At 42.2% G+C, this 16,128-nt stretch overlaps 1 long non-coding RNA gene across 1 annotated transcript in view; it reads left to right on the top strand.

The window, feature by feature from the left end:
* The window catches only part of LOC115521960, a 44,702-nt gene extending 29,772 nt beyond the window's left edge, over positions 1–14,930 (top strand). The window contains exon 3 of the long non-coding RNA XR_003971216.1: positions 14,512–14,930. This is a non-coding gene — a long non-coding RNA (uncharacterized LOC115521960). The remainder of the gene's footprint in view (positions 1–14,511) is intronic.
* The last annotated feature ends 1,198 nt before the right edge of the window (positions 14,931–16,128 follow it).

The following is a 16,128-nucleotide window of genomic DNA, read 5'->3' as shown; positions in this document are numbered from 1 at the left end:
GGGACAGAGAGAGACAGAGCATGAACGGGAGAGGGGCAGAGAGAGAGGGAGACACAGAATCGGAAACAGGCTCCAGGCTCTGAGCCATCAGCCCAGAGCCTGACGCGGGGCTCGAACTCACGGACCACGAGATCGTGACCTGGCTGAAGTCGGACGCTTAACCGACTGCGCCACCCAGGCGCCCCAAAAGAAAAAATTTTTAATGAATTTTTAAAAATGTTTATTTTTGAGAGAGAGAAACAGTGTGAGCAGGGTAGGACAGAGAGAGAGGGAGACACAGAATCCAAAACGACTCCAGGCCCTGAGCTGTCAGCACAGAGCCCGACACAGGGCTCAAACCCACAACCTGTGAGATCATGACCTGAGCCCAAGTCAGACGCTTAACCAACTGAGCCACCCAGGCGCCACAAAAGAAAATGTTTTAATAGATGATATTAATATATTCATCTTTATACCAATATGATTATAAGATAGAATTTAAAAAAATGGAAAAAAGTGACCCAAGAAGGCAGAAGTGCCCAGGGCCCATGCAAGATATTATGTGGTCCAGATTCACTCATTCTAACAGGATTTCTGAGCTCCCTGCTGTTTGTCAGGGACTGCACTAGAGCCGACGTATGTGGGGGCCGAAGAAAGTGGGGTGAAATTGTACACGAAGAGGACCCAGCTTTTAACCTCAAAGAACTTGTGAATTGCTAATGAGTAAGAAGTATGAGAATGGATCATTACAATACAATGTGGCAAGTGGTAGTATAGATAAAGACCAAAGTGCCAGGGAGCTACTGAGAAGGCAGTAACAAGTTGTGCCTGTGGCCGTGGGGGAGGCAGATTCATACAGCACGTGGTGTAGTTACACTGAGTTTTAAGAAAGGAGATTTCTCTTTTCTTTCTTTCTTTCTTTCTTTCTTTCTTTCTTTCTTAATGAAATGGGTTAATAAGGAGGTAATGAGGGGGCTGTGTTCTTGGCTAATGGATGGCATGTGCAAAGGCCTTGGAGCATGATAGGCCTTGGTATTTTCCAGAAACTGCAGATGGTACGTTATGCTGCATAGAGTATATGCAGGTGGCCTTAAGGGTGTAGAAAAGGTCGGCAGGGTGCCATCCTTGCCCTGCTAATGAGATGATGTTATATTTTATAGCACAGGATGTATGTTTCTTAACCTTGGCATTAAATACTTTTCCCATTTGGCTCCCATTGGTGGTACCACCCCCCCAAGACGCTCTACCAAAATGCTCTAATGCCAGTCGCCCGAATGGACTTGCTTTCCTACTTCTGCTCTTTTGAACATGTTCTCACTTTATCTGTAATGCACTCTGTCCTTCTCTGACATCATAGACTTCGTCCCTGAAGCCACCTTAGCCCCAGGCAGCACACTTACCAGGTCACACAGTACAGAGCTGAGAAGGGCCTGTGGGGTTATCCAGTCATTAACCTTCATTTTGCTAATAAAACTGAGGCCAGAGAAGCAAGCAACTTGTGCCCGTTCCCACAGGAAGCAAAACAGAACCAAATTCGCCTGACCTTTTGGTGGTACCGAATTCTGTAGCAACTGTCTCCACATTGGTGATTAATCATGTGCTGTCTTGACATAGCTGGTGTCATCTTCAAAGATTTACTTTTACCATTTGATTTGTTTATACATTGTTATGGTTTCCATCCAAATGTCATTCCCCTGTGGGCTGCAACTGCCTTCATAGTGATTTCCCACAGGACCTAAAGCAGTAAGCCCTTAAGTAGTTAATAATCTGGTTAGGTTTCTCATCGTCATGAAATGATTTGCCTATATTATAGAGAGTATTAAATCTATGGCAAGAAAGGAAAAGCAAAAACAAAAACAACCCAGCACCTGTCTTAATTTGGGTTTTCAAGGATCAGAGCCTGTGACATTCCTGTGCCCTTGATTTATTGAGTGTGTTCTTCAAAGAAACAAAACAAAATAAAACAAAACAAACAACCTGTGAAAGGGTGAGGCTAGAGATGGGGAAAGGGCAAGTCTGGCCTTGGCAGCCTGACCTGTTTGAAAGAGGGAGTTCTGGAGCATTAATAACTGTGCAGAGTTGTCCAGAAGGGGCAGCACAAGCCTCTCCCACCTCCTTGCTCTAAGTAAGGACACTGTGGGCTGCCTCCTGGGGGCTGGGGCCAAGAGGGGTGTGTGGAGTGTAATTTCCTCGGTGAGAAGGGTTCTTGTCTGCTAAGGACAAGTCTTGAAGTTAGGGCCCTGGGCCGCTGTGAATCACCATACACCATAATCACAGACGCCCGGGACCGGTGGACCTATTCGGTAGAGGAATCTGAGCAGGGAACCAATTGCATCTTTCACCACCTTCACCTGCGGGACAAAAACCCCCAACAAACAAAACAGCAGAAGAAAACAAACGGAAACAAACATGATAGAACCCAAGAACCCATCTTCTCCATCTGCAGTCTGACCTCTTCTGGGTCGCTCATAAATTTCTCAAGATGGGGCGCCTGGTGTGCTCAGTCGGTTACACGTCCGACTTCGGCTCAGTTCACGATCTCGCGTTCCGTGAGTTCGAGCCCCGCGTTGGGCTCTGGGCTGATGGCTCAGAGCCTGGAGCCTGCTTCCGATTCTTGGTCTCCCTCTCTCTCTGGCCCCTCCCCCGTTCATGCTCTGTCTCTCTCTGTCTCAAAAAAAAAAAAAAAAAAAAAAAATTTCTCAAGTTATTCCCAAGCAGCTTCACCTAACCTAATGTCCAGAGTGACCCCTTTTCTCAGAAGAACAGAGTTAATGTACAACAAATGATTCAGTTCTTCTAATGGTGTGGACTTACGATGTCAGGAATGCGATCACTGCTGGGGGTAGGAAAAAAAAAGCCGTAGATCATCAGAAATGTGATCATTTCCAAGGTTTGAAGAAACAGAATACTGCAATTTTTATTCTGCCTCCAAATAGCCCACAGTGAACTGAGGAAAACACCAAACCCCCAAATTAATCCTCCTCTGCACATCGCAGAAAAAAAAACACCAAATAATTTGCCCCACAGCTAACAACAGCAACAAGAAAAAAAAAAACAACCCACAAAACAAACAAACCAAAAGCAACAACAACAATTAAAACAAACAGGAAAACAACTAAGGCCCATATAAATGGAGAGTTTTCTTTAAGATCTCATCAGGCATAAAAAAATGTGCAGAGGCACAGCTCTGAAATTAAACACAATCTGCCCAGCAGTGTGGGGTCTGGCCGTGTGTGACAATTCCTGAAGACACCCTCCCTTTGAACCTGGAAAGTAATTTTGCTAGTTCTAATCTTAGGTTGAGCCCGGCAATTAGGATTCTTTCAGGTCTCTGCTACTTCAAATGGCTCCTGTTCTCATTCCCATTACTCTCAAAAACGAAGTCCACATTTTCCTCAAGCCCTGGGCACCTCCCTTTACTCCTCTAAATCTGCATTGCCTCCAATGGAGTGCATGGTTCTGCATCTGAATGTGGGATGTTAGCAACCAAGCAGGCTTTGTGCTTCCAAAAGCTTCGCCCAGCGACACCAGGAAGCAAGGAAACCACTTGGGCCCATTGTGTGGTTTCTTTCTCTGCATAATCTTTGCCTGTTGCTCCTGGGTTGATTTTTAAAATCTTCATTATTTTGTATCCTTCTCACAGTGTGAGATTTAGAATGATTCAGCTTTCTGTTGGAAAGATATAGGGAGAGGTTCTCACAGATTTCCTTGAGCACCCTGAAGCTTAGCGGGGATCCGGCCTCCATGCTATTTCCTTTCTTAGCCCCAGTCAGACTAGATGCCAGGCCATCCCTGTGGCTTTGCACACGATTGTGGATATCGATTTGGAGAAAATAATAACTACTAATAATTTCTAAGAAAACTAGGGTCAAAACTTCTCTAATGTCTACTTTTCTGTGGAATTGTATCTGTTACATTATGTTTAAAATATGACAAACTCTTAATGCATTTGGCATAGAAAGAAAAACCATTAGCAAATGGACATTCAAAAATGTTTCTCTGAAAAACCATTTATCAGGCAACTCCCTAATTACAGTTCTTTAACCCTCAGATGTGTGGAACTCATGAGAAGTAAATAAACCGTCAAAATGCATGAATCCTTCAAAATTCCCTAGCTTGTACTTTGCTTTGCACAATTTTTTTTATTAAAGAAAAAAAAAAACACATTTATTTATTTATTTATTTTTTAAATTATTTTTTTTTCAACGTTTATTTATTTTTGGGACAGAGAGAGACAGAGCATGAACGGGAGGAGGGGCAGAGGAGGGGGACACAGATCGAACAGGCGCCAGGCTCCGAGCCATCAGGCCAGAGCCTGACGCGGGGCTCGAACTCACGGACCGCGAGATCGTGACCTGGCTGAAGTCGGACGCTTAACCGACTGCGCCACCCAGGCGCCCCGAAAAAAACACATTTAAAGTGGGTACATTTTCCCATGACCTATTGTCAATAATAAATTATTCCCAATAACAAATTTATTTTTACCAATAATAAATATTACCAATAATATTAGCAGAATGAGTTTTAACTAAAAGGTCGTGGAGGGGGCGCCTGGGTGGCGCAGTCGGTTAAGCGTCCGACTTCAGCCAGGTCACGATCTCGCGGTCCGGGAGTTCGAGCCCCTCGTCAGGCTCTGGGCTGATGGCTCGGAGCCTGGAGCCTGTTTCCGATTCTGTGTCTCCCTCTCTCTCTGCCCCTCCCCCGTTCATGCTCTGTCTCTCTCTGTCCCAAAAATAAATAAACATTGAAAGAAAAAAAAAAAAAAAAAAAAAGGTCGTGGAGGAGAGAATGGTCTTAGGTAACCCCAGCCACAGAGGCTGGAGAACAGGAGCAATAATGAATGGGAGTTTGGGAAAGCGAACTATTTCAGTACCAAGATGATGTTGATTTTGTATATGGCATATTTGAAGTGACTGGGCACGTCCAAGTGGAGACTCCATTAGGAATTATGAAGGGAAATAAAGATGTGATGAAAAATCTGGGAGGCATGGCCATCTTTTGTACCTGTGGACCTCTCATAAACGTCACAGATTTGCTTGTCCCCATTCATTCACCTGTATTTAAGAGAAAGAATGTGCCAGGCACCCAGGGGTTGCACAAGAAGTTCCAAGTGAAGCAACAGGCCCGTCCGGACCATTGAATGACAGCCGAATCAGTACATCCTTGAGGGCCAGGGGAAGGCTGCTGAGTGACTCCTGCAAGCCCCACTCTATATGCTAATGCTTTTAATGGGTTTGTCCTGATGAGAATTCAGAAGTTAGAAATTGGCCAATTTTCATTCCCATTCAACTGATAAGGGGTGGTCAGTGAGCTACTTTAAGCCCCAGGAAGATTATGGGTTTTGGCTTCGCTGCCCACATGTCTAAAGGAGGCGACAATTTCTGATAATTCCTACTCCTGGAGGGGAGAGAAAGGGAATGGAGAAACTGTTAGTCTGGACCTAATTCTGAACCACAAGGGGGAATTGGTTGATGAAGTGGAAGTGATTGAAACTGAGGGGGAAAAGTGTCCATGGTGTGTCAGCCTAAAGTGATAACCACGAGTGAGGAGGTTGGGCCTGGCGGATGTGTTCCCTGGATCTCAGAAGGACTGGCATCTTAACAGGAGAGGAGAGCAGACAGATGTAATTCCACAGCAAAACTGTGAAAGGGAAGGAATTTTAAGAGAACTGGAAAACATTCAGGCATAGGATTCTAACTATGCAGCTTCAACTTTATGGAGGTATAATTGACAAATACAATTGTAAGCCATTTAAGGTAGACAATTTGATGATTTGATACATGTATGCAGTGTGAAAGGATTTCCCCCATGAGGCTAATTAACATATCCGTCACCTCACATATTTTCCTCTTTTTCCCTCTTTTTTTGACATTTAAGCTCTAATCTCATAGCAAACTTTAATTACACAGCACGATATTATCAACTTTAGGCACCCCGTTAGATACTCAGACCTTATTCACGTTACCAAAAGTTTACACCTTTTTACCAGCCTCTCCCTATTTCACCCACCTTCCAGACCTTCGCAACTTCTTTTCTACTCTGTTTCTAGGAGTTCAACTTTTGTTGTTTTAGATTCCACGTATAAGTGATATACAGTATTTGTCTTTGACTGGCTTATTTCACTTAGCAACATGCCCTCCAGATTCATCCATGTTGTCATAAATGATAGGTAATAAAAAAAGAAGAAATGACAGGTAATATTTCATCACACACACACACACACACACACACACACACACCTCACACTCTATCCATTCATCTGTCGATGAAAGACCATTGTGGATAAAAACTGTGCCATTTCAAATGATCTTAGAGTATAAAAAAGGGAGACTTTTATTAATCAGAGAACAGAAAGTTTCTGACAAGCCCAAATTTTCATTTGGGCTTTTAATAAAAGAGGCATAATTCATCCAAATGAATGAAACTTCGGTTCTCAGGATACTAAGATTTGTTTACTTAGACTGAGCTTTCTGATTTATTTTTTCTACTCTTGTTATTTTAGTTGACGAGACTGAGCCCAGAGTCTCTACAAAAGTGGTTAAGGTCCGTTTCTTATTAGTGATACACCATGACTGCAGCCCAGTGTTTCTGATTCTTAGTCCAGGCCTCTGTCTGCCATGTGACTGGTTTCTCAACAAAACCAGTCTGAGAATTCGAAGAGATCTGAAAGCTTTTCTGGAGTGAAAGGGACGCCGAGTGAGCAGTGCTCCTGTTGGCTCTCACCCCTCACCTCCCCATCCTGCTTTCAACAAGAGTTTACTTTTCTTTTCATTTCTTTTCTTTTTTTTAAAGGTTATTTATTTATTTTGAGAGAGAGAGAGAGAGAGAGACTGAGAGAGAGAGCACGTATGAGCAGGGGAGGGGCAGAGAGAGAGGGAGAGAGAGAATCCTAAGCAGGCTCCAAACCATCAGTGCAGAGCTGGGCGCAGGGCTGGAACTCACAAACTGCGAGATCATGACCTGAGCTAAAATCAAGAGTTAGATGCTTTACCGACTGAGCCACCCAGGTGACCCAACTCTCCTCTGTTTTATAAATACGGTGAGAAGGTATGATTTTATTTTGAAAGGCAGTTGTAAAGTCTTTGAAAACCTGTACCTCCCCAGGTCATTTCATTGGTTAGAATTCCAAAAATAAGAGTATTGAACCAGATTCTGTGTGTGTGAACAATGATTAGGATGGAGACTCAAATAAATATGTTAAAAAAATTAAGTACAAATTTTATTCTAATAAAACCTAGGGCATATAAGCAAAGAGGAGAGAAGGAGCCAGATCTATAAGAACCTCCAGAAGCCTAGAGCTAGGAATTGATTGGAGTTTCTAAAAATGGCAGTGAAAATGCTCTTCTTAAAATTATATTTGGAAAATGATGATCAAGGACCACGACTTTGCTAAATTTTGTTTTGTTTTGTTTTGACTTGATTCTGATAACTGGAGTTAATCTCTCTGGATCTCTACCACATATGTAGGCATCTAATTATAATCATAAATTAAAAATATTTTTTAAATATTTAACCACAATTTATCCTAAATTTAATGGCTTTTAATCTGGCAGTCTTAGACAAACACTTTTGAAAAATCAGATTCATCTTTCAATCTCCATGGTCAAAGGTTTGGCCAGAAAGTGTGTGAAACTTGGCACGTTCCCTCAGGTGTTCCAGTTTCTTTTCTTCGCCTGCCTCTATCCCCCCGGGTTTATTTTGTGTGCATGGCTAATGGAGTTAATGATGGCCCTTCAGCTTTGGGGCTGCTGCACCTGGTTAACGGTGAACCCAAGCCTGATTGATTGATTGATTGATTCATTCATTCATTCATTTATCTAGCTATCTATCTATCTACTTATTTATTTATTTATTTTGATTCCTCCTCCAGAGAACTCTTCCAGGGTGCTTCGTGACCTGCCAGCTTCTTGCTTTCTGCTGAATCTGCTTGTGCAGAGGTTGGATCATGTCAAGTCCTTGTCTCACCTGGCTGCCAACAGACTTCTTGCTCAGCACCTCTTGAACCTGCTCATGTTTATTTAGAAAATAATTTTGGTCCAACCAAAGAAAAAAAGATGGTTTTCTGTGACATTGGCAAGAGGAATCTTCATGGGGATGATGGCTGGATTCCTGCCTCAGAAAGAAAAGGTGCATGGGCCCTGTAGGCCATCTGCTGCTGGGCATCAGAACCAGGGTGTTCTATTTCATTTTTTCCAAGATTGCTATTCTACCCTCTGCTCTGAACTAGTGCCAAGTTCTAGCCCTGAGGGGCTTGCCTTATGTGAAATGAGGGCTGCAGCATCAGCCGATGGACATTGTGCTTTTCATGCCTTTGTGTATTTCGCTCCCCTGGCTCTGACTCTGCCCGTGATCTCATTCATTTGACTCCCAGTTTTCTCTTCTGAAATGTTTAATTCATGCAGCTCGTGACCCTAACCTGATCTAATATCTGCAGCCTCATCACCCTGTGCTCTGGCCACACTGAATTAACAACTGATCACTAAACCTACTAGACCTTGATGTGATTGTGCATCCTTGAGAGCTTTTTTCTTCCCTCAAATGCCCTGCACCTTACTCACCAGGCAGACTCTTGCACTGCTGCCGAGAGCCTGTTCGATTGTCTTTCCCTTTGTGAAGATTTTCTGAGCCCCTCAGGCAGCTTGCTTTCCTGTTTTGATCTGTCACAGTATTGGACACATTTCTTCAGTTTGTTTATTCATTCATTCATTGATTCAACAGGTTTCATTAATTCGTTACTGTGTGCCAACCACTGTAGGGCACTGTGAACAGAGTGGTGAATAAGGCAGATATAGTTTCCGATAGCAATGATGATCAAAGGCATACATGATTTTAAAAGTATCAATGATTAAATTAGCGTGAAGAAGTATATCACATATGGGAACACAGATTGGCGGAGGGGCAATGTAATTCAGGGCTTTGAGAGGGCCTCAGGTAGGAACAAATGTTCGAGCTGAGAGTTGAACCCTCGGTGTAGGCAGAACGGTTTATGCACCGTGTGTCTTCATACATAGCACCTGACAGTCACTCAGTCAAAGCTTGTGGAACCAATGAACGACTGAATGTACTATAGAACCACAGTGGCAGTTTGAGGACTTGCTTAGAGTTTAATTTCTTCCAACTCATTTTTTTTTAAATTTTTTTTTAACGTTTATTTATTTTTGAGACAGAGAGAGACAGAGCATGAACGGGGGAGGTCAGAGAGGGGAGACACAGAATCTGAAACAGGCTCCAGGCTCTGAGCGGTCAGCACAGAGCCCGACGCGGAGCTTGAACTCACGGACCGTGAGATCATGACCTGAGCCGAAGTCGGACGCTCAACCGACTGAGCCACCCAGGCACCCCTCTGCCAACTCATTTTAACAGTGTAAGGGCTCTGTAATATCCAGATAAAATGTGCATATGTGTATATATGCATATTCAGAGAGAATTTAGTTAATACACATACATGTATGCCACATGACCTTGAAAACTGTTTGCCAAATATTAAGCTGGTTTGAGAGAAGCTACGACTCAGGAAACTGGCTTTGTAGCAGACACTGCTAAATCTGGAGCTTCATCTCCCGTGGAAGGAATGAGTCTCCCCCAGCTTCTGGGAAATCTGTTCCTTGAAGGCCTCAGGCCTCAGCCCTCTCAGTGCAGTGTCCTTGGCTGAAGAGAGCAGTCTCACTCAAGGTCACCCCCCTTCCTTAGCATCCAATAATTGGTCTGTGGTGAAAAGCAGAGGCATAAAGGCCCAGCCCCTTCATCCCAACTAAGTAGAACTCTGAAGGGACCATCTGAGGGCCTGAGCTCCTCATATAGTTGGTTGATGGCCTTGTTTTCCCTCTGCCCAATCTGGCTTCCTTCTCTTCTGTCACAGGTGATATTCCAATAGCATTCCCTAATAAACTTCTAGTACACTAGTCTCTATCTCAAAGTCAGCTTCCCAAAGGAACTGGCAGCAGGCTCAAGGGGCCCAATAAATAGCATCTGTCTTACCTGCTTGAATTCTGAGCATACCCAAAATAAGACAAAAGAATAAAAGAGATTGGAAACCAAAATATCATTGTTATTACTGATAAAACTGATATTGCAAAATGTGAAATACAACCGTGAACTGTGCTGCCTCATCCTGAATAATAGATTGAGACCCATGTATTCCCCAGCGGCACAAGGCTGGGCAAGACTGACCCCACAGAGACAAAGCCTCATCCTGTAAATTACAGTAAAGCAGGGCTTTGAGAGGGATCCTGCATGCTCAGATCCTACACCTGGCTTGCTCTTGGAGAGGAGTGAGGGGGTGCAGAAAGACGCCGGATGGTTACCCTAGTGGCACTCCCTCCCTGTGAGAGGAACACCAGGAATGGGCAGCGGCTCCCAGCCCTCTCCTCCCGTAGCACGACCAGAGAGCCAAGCTCCTGGTTTCAGGAGCAAGAGAGGCCACAGTTCTTGCAGGGTACTACAGGGTAGTGGATGTGCTTTTGACATTTGTTTCTGTTGTTCAAAAGAAATGGTGCAATTACCTACTGCTCTCTTAGGAATGGAAAGCACAGAACCAAAGAGAATTTTCAATGCTTAAGTTCAAGACTCCAGGATGAATTCCTTTGCTACTCGTCCTGAGTGGCGCTGCTCCTGTGTACATTTTGATAGGATCTATTTTCGATGGAGGAGAACTGACGTACATGTATACATACACACAAGTAAAAAAAAAATGCTTATTTTATGTCTATATCAATATACAGTGGAAATATATATGGGCAAAGAGAAAGAAATAAAGACTAGCTTCTTTTTCTCCTAGATTTAAATTTATTATAAAAATAATAGTATTAAAGGAAATTTTAGGAGAAAACAATTGTGTTTTGCTAAAATTTTATCACTGCAACATGTTTTGTATTTTCATCATGTTTTGTCCATAAATATTAGTATTTTTGCATACACACAATTTGGAGCACTTTCCGTTTTGTTACTTGGTCTTTTTAATGATCACTTTTAATGCTACATTAATATTCCATCTCGTTAATTTACCATAATTTATTTAACTATTCCCTTCCTACTGGATATTTAAAGTGTTTCTAAATTTTGCAGTGATAAATACATCTGCTTTTAAAATTAGCAGACACAAATATAATGCAACAAGTAATTTTAAAAACTACTCACTTCAATTATTTTACAAATGTACAAGCCATAAATACATTTGAAATCTTAGAATAATGAAAGTTTGAGCTTTACTTTAAAAGAGGGAGTGGGCCTAATGGCAACTGCTTATCCTCGCAGTTAGATCTCTATACCATGCTTGTTGATGAGAATGTAGATGCTTTGGTGGCAGTGACCATATCGTGTAACCTTATTATCTGGAAAGCTTGGTAGAATGTCAACTGCATAGTAGGCGTTCAAGGAATGTTGGTGTATAACATAATTTAATAATAATAATAATAATAAAAAAAACAGATGAACATATGGAAATCAGGGGGATAGAGAAGAGAGGGAAACAAACCACAGGAGACTGTTAGTGATGGAGAACAACTGTGGGTTGATGGAGGGAAATGGGTGGGGGGATGGGCTAGATGGGTGATGGGTATTAAGGAGGGCACTTGTGATGAGCACTGGATGTTTTACGTAAGTGATGAATCAGCGAATTCTACTCTTGAAGTTGATATTGCACTGTATGTTAACTAACTAAAATTTAAATATAACAAACAGTAAAGAATGTAGGGAGTGGGGAGTGATGACAGATAAATCCAGATGGTCTGGAGGCAAATTTTCTTCCTCCTTTAGGTAGCTTAGCAGAGAGCTGCCTCAGCTTGATCAGAGAAAAGACATTTGGTTGTTGGTGGTCCTGCCAGGCAAAACTGTTCCCAGGGACCTCAGAATAAAGACCTTGATGCTCGGTCCATACACTTCTTAGCAATGTTTCTGAGCCTGTAGATCCTTCCCTATCTTTGTTAGAGATCTCACTTAGAGAAGCTAGGTGTTCTTTAGCTCTTCCTAGGCTATCCTATAAACATGTATCACAGTGTGGAGCAGAGCTTGTTCTGTCTTGCTGTGCTCCTGGGAGCAAGTCCAGCCTGCTGGCTGAGGCAGGCCCTGCTTCACTGAAGCCTTGTTGTTTTCATGTAAACGTATTTATGGAACAGACATGGATTCAGGGGTAGTGTGCTTCTTTTCTGCTTCTAAGTGTTTTCCAAATAAGCCCCATATCATACATACACTGTGTAGCTTTGGGGACCCCCTTACATAACAGGGAGAAAGAAATAAAGTCATGGAAGAGAAATAGTTAGGCTCTAGAGATAGGTTCAGTCAAGAATCAGATCCAGAGACAAAAAAGAAAAACTAACAAAATCACAGAAAGGAGAAAGATAATCATATAAAGATATTAAAATTAGTGGAGTTAGGGGAGCCTGGGTGGCTCAGTCGGTCAAGTGGCCAACTTTGGCTCAGGTCAAGATCTCACGCCTCGTGAATTCAAGCCCTGTGTCGGGTTCTGTGCTGACAGCTCAGAGCCTGGAGTCTGCTTCGGCTTCTGTGTCGCCCTCTCTCTCTGCTCCTCTCTCGCTCATGTGCTGTGTCTCTGTACTTCAAAAATAAATAAATATTAAAAAAATTTAAAGATGGGGCGCCTGGGTGGCGCAGTCGGTTAAGCGTCCGACTTCAGCCAGGTCACGATCTCGCGGTCCGGGAGTTCGAGCCCTGCGTCAGGCTCTGGGCTGATGGCTCAGAGCCTGGAGCCTGTTTCCGATTCTGTGTCTCCCTCTCTCTCTGCCCCTCCCCCGTTCATGCTCTGTCTCTCTCTCTCTGTCCCAAAAATAAATAAACGTTAAAAAAAAAAATTAAAGATTAGTGGAGCTAAAATTGAAGTATCAAGATTTGGGGTGTGGTATTTGTGCAAAGGTGGACAAATAGACCAAAGAGACTGAATAAAGAATGCAGAAACATACCCACACATATATGGCCACCTACTCTACAACCAAGACACCATTGCAGTTTGGTAGGGGAAGGATGGACCTCTCAGTGAAGGGTGCAATGGGATATCGATATTGAAAAATAATTTATTTGAGATGGATAGACCTGAATGTGAAAGGTAAAGCAATAAAGTCTCTAGAAGAAAACACAGAAGAATCTCACAACCTTGGAATAGGCTCTCATTTCTTAAAGAGGACACAAAATTCACTAACCATATAAATGAAAGATTGATAAATTGAACTTCAATAAAATTTAAGACTCCTTTTAATCAAAAACACCATTAAGAGGGTGACAATGCAAGCCACAAAGAGAAGAAATTGACAATACATCCGCACAGCTAGAACTTATATCCATGATGTATTATAAATTCCTAAAAAAATTCAATTTAAAGACAGGGACGGACCACCCAATAAAGTGCTGGACAAAAAAATTAAGTAGGCCTTCACAGATGAGAATATCAAAAAGGTCAACAGGGCTATAAAAGATTGTGCAATAATCATCTGGAAAATGCGAATCAAAACTACAGTGAGATGTCACTATGTACATGACGGGTACACTTAAATAGACAGATGATGCCAAGTGTTGACAAGGATGTGGTGCAACTTGAACATTTATATTTTTCATGAAAAGGTAAATTGGTACAGCCACTTAGGAAAATTGTTTAGCAACACATATTGAGACTGAACATACATTTATCTCATGACCCAACAATGCCATTCCTAGATAAATGCCCAAAGACTATCCTGTGCTATATAGTCATGTACTATAATGCACTACTCTGTTCATAGCAGCTCTATCATCCTCCTTCCCACCCTCCTCCTCCTCCTCCTCCTTATCATCATCAAAACAAAAATCAATCCAAAAGTCCATCAACAATTGAATGGATAAATTGCAGTGTATTCATACAATACCCCATAGCAACAAAAATATGTACAATTGCTACCTGCAACAACATGAATAAGTAACACAGATACAATATTGAGTGAAAGAAGCCAGCTACAAAAGAATGCATACTGTATGTCATTTACATGAAGTTTGAGAAAGTCAAGACTAACTTATGGTGACAGAAATCAGAATAGTGATTATCTCTGGGGGTGGAATATTGACTGTGAAGGGGCCTGATGGAGACTTTGGTGATGCTGGAAATGTTCCATATTTTCATTTGTATATGTATATGTATGTATATGTGTATGTTCCATATTTCCATAATGTATAAGTAAAGAATTTGCTGCCCTATTACTTAAGATATTTGTATTTATTGTATATGTGTTATACCTCAACAATAATAACAACAATTGTAGGTTTTTCTTAATCTCATATTACCAATTATCACTAAAGCGTAACACCAAAAACGAAAATTGCCTGACTTATTCTCATCCCCATCCAAAGATATCACTGCGGTATATAGCAGCTACATGGGTGCTCAGGTGAAGTAGCACGTGATTAAGGAAAGTTAACTTGTGGCTTAGTCAAAAACTTGATTGTGCCTGTAATGAACAACTAATCCCGACCAGATCACTCTCATTGGCTAGAGTCCCACTAAGTTCATTTTAGTTAATGTCTGACTCTTCCCTCTCCTCCTTCTATTGCTAGGACTGTGCTGTCTGCTCACTTTTGCCAGATTACTGCTACATCCAACTCCAGCTCCAAGTTCGTGAATTCAAGCGATAGCTCTGCTGATAAATTCTTCAGTGGGTTTCACGTACCGTCTTTCTTCCAGCCTCCACATACGGTACTCGGTACTCGTGTTGGATTGTCTTCTCTTAACATTGTTTAACCATCTGTTAACCCAGCCTCCTGCCCAAGGGGCTTCGTGGGGAGGAATGATTTGAAGTTTCTGCTGAAGTGCTTTACAGTTGGGGATAGTCCATTAATTGTTGATTTTGTTTGTATTCAGCATTCTGCTTCTATCTGTGGTTTTAATTGATGTGAACGTGCCCAGAGGCTTGTGCTGGACCCAGCTGTATAAATCAAATAAAGAAATAAAGAAATAAAGAAAAAAATGAAGTAAATCTCCCCTGGAATAAATAGATAACACAGCTTTCTCAATCTTTTTTTTTTTTTTTTTTCTTTCAACAGTGCTTGTAAATGTGCCCTGGGGCTTATATGTGAGAAATGTATCCAAAGTTTAAAGACGTAAATAATAAGCATCCATAGCCAAAGATGCAATCACATAACAATCTACACTCATCGTAGCATGGACGCTATGGGGAGATTTGGAACATTTCCTTTCACCTCATTTCACTCACCCCTTTATTCTAGATTGTTCTGAGATTGCCATTTCCTCTGATAGTTTCTTTCGCAGGTAAAACAAAAGCAAAACAAAATGAACAAGCCAAAAGTAAAAGGAAACAAAGTCTCAGTGGAGTAGTACCATTCATGGGCAATGGAGAATTCATAAGAACTGATTTTTTTCTCTACCAGGGGAATGGCTGAACTCTGCCGCGGTTCAAATGCAGGCTACTGAGCGGGCACAGAGCCTCCTCTGGCGGAGAACTGAGTGCAAGCAAATACGAAGATGCTCACATCTGAAACAGAGGCTTTACATGTGCTTTGGAGCTCCTGCCCACACATGAACAACATGCCCAGCTAGCGGTTGCTCCCTGAACTTGCAGCCCAGAATGAGAAGCGAGGTGAGGCCAACAGAACCCTACTGGCACCCAGATCCCTGGGTGAGATAAAGGTTTTTCTGTTGTGAGATGCAGATTTGGGTGGGGGGGTGTTTGCAGCAAAAGCCACCTGATACAGAGACTATGGCTTCTGCAAATTTCCAGAGATGGGACTTATGAAGTCTCAGAATAAGTAGTCTTGCTTACGGCAAGTACCCACAGTACCCCTGGGGTTGGTTACACTTTGTTCCCAGAGCTTAGTTTCAGGGCAAAGTGCTGACTGTTAGAATCCTCCTTAAGTTCGATGGCCATATGTTGGGAGGCAGTTTTGTGTAAAGAACCTAGACTTTGAAGTCAAACTCAACGACAACTTCCTGATGCGGTAGAATAGAAATACTACTACACAACTTCATAGGATTAAGTGAGATGGTGTATATGTACACCTGGCACATAGTAAGGACTCAAGAAATGGCTCTTACTCGTCTTCCCTTGGACCTCATAATCTAATCCATCTTCTATAGGGCGAACTTTCAAAGAGTTGGACACTCTTTTTCAGCCACTGTTTTTGTACAATTGGTTCTTTGTACCTCGGTTTAACTCT

This window comes from Lynx canadensis, chromosome C1 (genome assembly GCF_007474595.2).
Source record: "Lynx canadensis isolate LIC74 chromosome C1, mLynCan4.pri.v2, whole genome shotgun sequence".
Lineage (NCBI taxonomy): Eukaryota > Metazoa > Chordata > Mammalia > Carnivora > Felidae > Lynx > Lynx canadensis.
This window is presented reverse-complemented; position numbering and strand designations above follow the sequence as displayed.